This window comes from Schistocerca gregaria, chromosome 1 (genome assembly GCF_023897955.1).
Source record: "Schistocerca gregaria isolate iqSchGreg1 chromosome 1, iqSchGreg1.2, whole genome shotgun sequence".
Classification (NCBI taxonomy): domain Eukaryota; kingdom Metazoa; phylum Arthropoda; class Insecta; order Orthoptera; family Acrididae; genus Schistocerca; species Schistocerca gregaria.
Window position 1 is genome coordinate 935,479,473 of NC_064920.1, and position 7,499 is coordinate 935,486,971.

The 7,499-nt window shown below is 46.8% G+C and overlaps 1 non-coding gene across 1 annotated transcript; it reads right to left on the minus strand.

Moving 5' to 3' along the window:
• Positions 1-6,722: 6,722 nt before the first annotated feature.
• Positions 6,723-6,797, minus strand: Trnat-ugu (transfer RNA threonine (anticodon UGU)). The gene has a single exon. It is a non-coding gene; the product is annotated as a tRNA-Thr (tRNA).
• Between the last annotated feature and the right edge of the window lie 702 nt (positions 6,798-7,499).

The following is a 7,499-nucleotide window of genomic DNA, read 5'->3' on the forward strand; positions in this document are numbered from 1 at the left end:
GCTAATTTTTATGGGTGTAGTGGTCGTGGTCAGGTTTGTTAAACAACAAATACACTAAATTGTTTCCGTGAAACTAAAACGTTTGCATTTGGTTGACTGGCTCTAGTTACCTATTGTTATCTTAAAAATAGTGTTTTGCGAGCTAACTATAAACAGTATGATGAGCAACCATCCAGTTTTAGGGGTTTAAAAATTCTAGTCCAGTGATCGGATCTGAATGTGTTCTGAATGTCTCGGACGTCAAAGTGAGCCTGGTAACCCATCAGAAATTTATAGTTGCAGAAAATATGGCATGGTCAGGTAAAAAAATGTTTGTTTAGCGAACGTCGGATAATTAGTTCATTTTGTGAAATATACGACTACGAAATTACTTCGGACTACATAGGCTGATGATAGTGTGTGACGTACTCACCCATTCACAGATCACTAGTCAGTGCTGTGACACTGAAAAGCTCGAACAGTTGCAATATGACGTATCTCAGGTTATTGTTTCCGATTTATCGAGCACCAACAGAAATTCGTAGTAGTGCTTGCATCTCGTCTTATCTGTTACAACAACCCAACAACCAGACTCTCACATGGGGGAAATAGATTACTTGTTACAAACCGATATAAGGGGATAGATAATGAGGAGTAAAACCTCTTAAAAAACTTTAGTACAACTGGATCCGATTGGTGTTCCCGTGTAACGATGACTTGGAAAAAGTGCAGTGAAGCCTTGCAATAGCCTCTGGCGAATAGAGTCATGCGACAACCGATACGGCCGTACCAAAGGGAGATAGAACATCCTCTGTTGAGGTTAGGACACACAGAAGCTACATCTTTGAGGAAGGCAGGAGGTCCTTGAGTAGTCACAGCGTTGAGCATGAGGCTCCGCGTCTGCATACCAGCTTACTTTACACACGTGTACAGCCTTAAATATCAGATTAATTTCGTTTATGTGCTTTCTAACAAAGCCTGCACCATATGCCGACGTAGTCATCACATTAACTTGTACTAATGTAAGGGGTGGTGACGTTGTACCTATATTGGTTATAATAATTTCTCACAATGCAGGTCACTGTAGGCTACCCGGACTCCTATTTCCTTATTAACAAGAAGACCATCTACTGCATTCACCTGTTCGATTTCGTGTTTATAACTCTGTATTACCTTGTTCATGGACCCATATATGTTCATTAACCCCGTTCTATGGAGACCCAGAGACGTCTGCTCTGATGTCAGATAATTCTCAGTAAAAGGATCCACTTCACACAGGTGGGTCTGACTCAAAATCAGTCAGTGGCTAAGTTCTACTGGGGATCCAGTTTTGCGTGGTATAGGATTTTGGGGCGGGAGGTAACCGCAAATGTGGCGGAGGTTGGTTAGGAAATGGTGCCGCTCCTCTCAGGACAATGGTTATAGAGCTCATGAAGTCTGGAACTGCTTGGAAAATCGTTAATGAAAAATTCCGGTAACAATAATCCTTTCTTCATTTTAACGATGGCATTGCAGCACGTGTTGCAGTAGGCAGTCGATGAAGCCCGTTGTTACCAGCGCACCAGGCTCTGATGTCAGCAGCTACCGGTTCGGCAGTTAGCGCAGCACGCTTTAGCAGTGACGAACGAAGGCGTCAATAAAGCTGCCACCAAAGTGGATCAAACGCAGCCCATCGTATACTAACTCATGGTCACTGAACACGTAACTGAGACGCACGGTGTCCAAACAAAACATCTAGCATAGCTGTAGTCGAAAGCGTATCCCCACCCTGGGTGGTGACCAGCGATGATGAAGGCACTGGGGAATCGGTGTATGGCAACGGGGGGAAAGGGTGGCCCCTAATTTGGGCTCTAATGTGTTACTCAACAAGGAAATGTTCGCCGGCAGAATGTAGTCACCATCTGGTCATCCAGAGGTGTGAAGGCGCCAGGTTGTTAGTATATGGTGTTCAGTTCAAGAGGATGCCAATTGCAGAAGACGACGGTGGAATTGGCCATCACATACACACATTTATATTGTCGTGTACAAAGAACACCTAATACTGAGGGTCTCATTTCGTGGGGCATTTATGAATGACTGTTGGAGAGTACCTCTCCAGCAACAGCTCCTCCATCCTAGAAGGGATGACAGACTGCTGCGGCTGTGTATCGCCATTGGGTGTTAACGACTTCATGCGTTCTGCTTTCCATGTTTAGTCAGCTCCTACAGGAGCTTTTAGATCGCCCAACATGTCTTCAGAGGTCCTGGCTGTCACCCTCCACGTCTCCATCTTCCTCAATAACCGCTATCATATTCTGAAAAAGCCTTCTTGTCAAACGGTGTCTGGACCTCAGGATGACACTCGCTTTTGTCTGCGTGACGTCGTTTTACTGAGCATCGCAGGGACCGTTCGCCGCACCATTCGTCTTTCCTTGTAGAAATTCAGTCTGTCAATTGGGACCTGTATGCATTCCTGGACAACAAATACCTTAACATACATTTTACACATATAAAACTTCCTCGCCCCATTTAATTTTTGGTATTAACTATGTCCTTCAGTGGCTGTCTGCTTTACCTAAATGACATTTTCTATAGTTATCACAGTGAACTTTCCTCGTTTTCACACAGAGAAGTCACAATATGGGATCGACAATTAACTAACTAGTAAAAAACATCTCCAGAGCGCTTCCTTAGAAACAAATTACTTTAACAATTTATTTACCAACTTTCTCTTGCCTGGGCTTTATTCTTGTCTATACAATAAGTTTCTTAACTCGCTGCTTTGGTTACATCATCCAAAAATCTGTCTTTGAAACAAAAGCCACCCCTGTGTTTCCTCAGAAAGTACGCCCTTAAAATAACGCTCATGCAAAGGCTAGAAATGGAACTACCGCACACTGCATACACTGTGGTGACAAAAGTTATGACATAATGTTATGAACATGCAGATATGGTGGTAGTATCGCGCACGCAAGGCATAAAAGGGCAGTACATTGGCACTCAGGCGATTCATGTAAAATGGTCTCCGACATGATTACGGCCGCACGACGGAGATTAACTGATTCTGAACGCGCTATGGCAGTTGTAACTAGATGCATGGGACATTAAATTTTGGCAGTCTTTAGGTAAATCTATATTCCGAGAATCATAGTGTCAAGAGAGTAACAAGAATACCAAATATCAGGCATTTCCTCTCACCATGGACAACACTGGGGCCAACTAAACTAAACAAAGCTAAACTCCGTCCTAACAGATCTTGCAAGGCTCAACCGTACCGACCGGCCGCCGTGTCAACCTCAGCCCACAGGCGGCGCTGGATGCGGATATGGAGGAGCATGTGGTCAGCACACTGCTCTCCCGACCGTGATCAGTTTAGAGACTGGAGCCGCTACTTCTTAGTCAAGTAGCTTCTCAGTTCTCGTCACAAGAGCTGAGTGTACCCAGCTTGCCAGCAGCTCTCGGCAGACCGGATGGTCACCCATCCAAGTACTAGCGGAGCCCGACGTAGCTTAACTTCGGTGATCTGACGGGAACCGATGTTACCATTGTGGCAAGGCCGTTGGCACAGGGGCCGACAGCCTTCATTAACGACCGAAAGCAGCGGCGTTTGGTTCCAGTGGACAATGCTAACAGACAAGCAGGACTAAGGGAAATAACCGCAGAAATCAATGTGGAAGATATGAAAAACGTTTCCGTGAAGACAGAGCAGTGATATTCGGTGTTATTGGGCTATGGGAGCAGGCGACCGAGGCGAGTGTCTTTAGTAACAGCACGAGATCTCCTGCAGCTTTTCTCCAGGGGTCTGTTGGACCCTAGACGATTGTAAGACCGTTACTTCGTCAGAGACCATATTTCAGTTGGTAGAAGCTGAGAGTAAGTTTCGAGTGTGATGCAGACCCCACGAAGCCATGGATCCAGGTTGTCAACTAGCATTATAAGCTGGTGCTGGCTCCATGATTGTGTGGGCTGTGTTTGCATGGAATGGACTTGGTCCTCTGATTCAACTGAGTCTATCATTGATTGGAATTGGGTATATTCGACTACTTGGACACCATTTGTAGCCAGTCATGCACTTAATGTTGTGGATGACAATGTGCCATGTCATAGGCCCACAACTGTTCGCAATTGGATTTAAGAACATTCTTAGTAAATCGAGCCATTGATCTGGCCACTCAGATCGCCACACATGAATCCCGTTGAACATTCATGGGACGTGACTGACGGGTCAGTTCTTGCAGCAGCAGGTTTGCAATTATGGATGGCAATAGAGGCAAAAGAGAATTCAAACTACTGTTGAGCCCACGTCGAGTTGCTGCACTACGCCGAACAGTAAGGAGTCGGGCACTATATTAGGATGTATCCCCGGACTTTTGTCACCTCAGAGTATTTTCAGAAGTTCCAGTTATTCCCTTTAACGCTAATTACAGACTGTCTACTTATTACAATGTCATGCTTTGTTGTACTTTTGCCCACTAAGGTTAACTCTCCTCCATCCTTCCGCAATTTTTCATGCGATCTGATATTTAATGATTTTGTTCGCAGTTGAAATGAACACACCCTCATGACAGTAGAACGTTGCTGTAGTGTAGCATTTGCCGCAGTCTTCTGTGGCTGAAGCACTGTCTCCCCGTGACGCGCTACCAAGAAAGAATTTCACGACGTTCTTTCTTATTTTCAGTTCCTATGATACCGAAAGTATCATTGCCTTTTCGAATGTCCTGATCCTCAGGTATATATTCCTGGAAGTATTTAGTCTTATAGAACCGATGATTAGCCGTACAAAGAGTTTCCTTTTGTCTTCTCTTCCTTCCTCCTCATTTCTGAGAACGAGCCGCCATCATAGGTGGCGATGAGGTTTTATCGTTCGGAAATAAATGCTCCCGTACTATTCCCTTATCCACAAGATTATGAGCATAACCATCATCATCTGTAGTTTTCAATGCATCTTACGCAGTATTTAAAAAGACATTCATCGGAAGCCCATGAGCACCTATGTTACCATCTATCGTTTCTCTCACCATCCACTATCCTATAAGCAGGCAGCTTTCACATCAATTCTGATTAGAATGCTGCAGTCCCTCTTTGTAAAACAGCTCCTGATAGCGAATACCAAACCATCCAGTATATAGTCTATTCTAATGGCTAAGATAACGAGTTTGTCAATTCCATGTACGTCCCATATACACTCCTGGAAATGGAAAAAAGATCACATTGACACCGGTGTGTCAGACCCACCATACTTGCTCCGGACACTGCGAGAGGGCTGTACAAGCAATGATCACACGCACGGCACAGCGGACACACCAGGAACCGCGGTGTTGGCCGTCGAATGGCGCTAGCTGCGCAGCATTTGTGCACCGCCGCCGTCAGTGTCAGCCAGTTTGCCGTGGCATACGGAGCTCCATCGCAGTCTTTAACACTGGTAGCATGCCGCGACAGCGTGGACGTGAACCGTATGTGCAGTTGACGGACTTTGAGCGAGGGCGTATAGTGGGCATGCGGGAGACAGGGTGGACATACCGCCGAATTGCGCAACACGTAGGGCGTGAGGTCTCCACAGTACATCGATGTTGTCGCCAGTGGTCGGCGGAAGGTGCACGTGCCCGTCGACCTAAGACCGGACCGCAGCCACGCACGGATGCACGCCAAGACCGTAGGAAACTACGCAGTGCCGTAGGGGACCGCACCGCCACTTCCCAGCAAAATAGGGACACTGTTGCTCCTGGGGTATCGGCGAGGACCATTCGCAACCGTCTCCATGAAGCTGGGCTACGGTCCCGCACACCGTTAGGCCGTCTTCCGCTCACGCCCTAACATCGTGCAGCCCGCCTCCAGTGGTGTCGCGACAGGCGTGAATGGAGGGACGAATGGAGACGTGTCGTCTTCAGCGATGAGAGTCGCTTCTGCCTTGGTGCCAATGATGGTCGTATGCGTGTTTGGCGCCGTGCAGGTAAGCGCCACAATCAGGACTGCATACGACCGAGGCACACAGGGCCAACACCCGGCATCATGTTGTGGGGAGCGATCTCCTACACTGGCCGTACACTTCTGGTGATCGTCGAGGGGACACTGAATAGAGCACGGTACATCCAAACCTTCATCAAACCCATCGTTCTACCATTCCTAGACCGGCAAGGGAATTTGCTGTTCCAACAGGACAATGCACGTCCGCATGTATCCCGTGCCACCCAACGTGCTCTAGAAGGTGTATGTCAACTACCCTGTCCAGCAAGATCTCCGGATCTGTCCCCCATTGAGCATGTTTGGGACTGGATGAAGCGTCGCCTCACGCGGTCTGCACGTCCAGCACGAACGCTGGTCCAACTGAGGCACCATGTGGAAATGGCATGGCAAGCCGTTCCACAGGACTACATCCAGCATCTCTACGATCGTCTCCATGGGAGAATAGCAGCCTGCATTGCTGCGAAAGGTGGATATACACTGTACTAGTGCCGACATTGTGCATGGTCTGTTGCCTGTATCTATGTGCCTGTGGTTCTGTCAGTGTAATCATGTGATGTATCTGATCACAGGAATGTGTCAATAAAGTTTCCCCCTTCCTGGGACAATGAATTCACGGTGTTCTTATTTCAATTTCCAGGAGTGTATAAAGGCATCCTCAAAGAACAGGAAAATACTCGATTTCCTAAAATTCCTTGCATGTTATGAATAACACATCATAATAACTACAAATGAGAATTAAATGGACACCCTAGCTGCAACCAGGCGTTGATGTACTTCATTAGGGACATGTTGAAAATGTGTGCCCCGACCGGGACCCGAACCCGGGATGTCCTGCTTACATGGCAGACGCTCTATCCATCTGAGCCATCGAGGGCAAACATCTCTTAGGCGCACTCGAATGTAGTGGTGTGGACATATTGGGAATGTGGGTCTCACGGGGAGCGTGCAAGGGATAAGTCCCTGCAGTCGCGCTATCCTCTGTGACCTCGGTGGCTCAGATAGATAGAGCGTCTGACATGTAAGCAAGAGATCCCAGGTTCGACTCCCGGACGGGGCACACATTTTCAACATGTCCCTAATGCAGTACATCAAAGCCTGTTTGCAGCTAGGGTGTCCATTTAATTGTCATTTCATTTCTAGCAAAGCTGCATGGTCATCTACGGTAACTGTTCTTTCGGGAACAGATACTATCGTCATGTATAGTTACAACTACAAATGTAAACTAGGACAGGTTTGACAAGCAAACACATTGCCGAATATTTTACTTCGGCAGATTTTCCGAAGAAATCGGTAGACAGAATGAGATATTCACTCTGCAGCGCAGTGTGCGCTGATATCTTCATCTACATCTACATCTACATCTGCATCTACGAGATTACTCTGCTATTCACAATAAAGTGCCTGGCAGAGGGTTCTATGAGCCACCTTCATGCTGTGTCTCAACCGTTCCACTCACGGACGGTAGGCGGGAAAAATGAGCACTTACATTTTTCTGTGCGAGCTCTGATTTCTCTTATTGTATCGTGATGATCATTTCTCTCTATGTAGATGGGTGCCAACAGAATGTTTTAGCAATC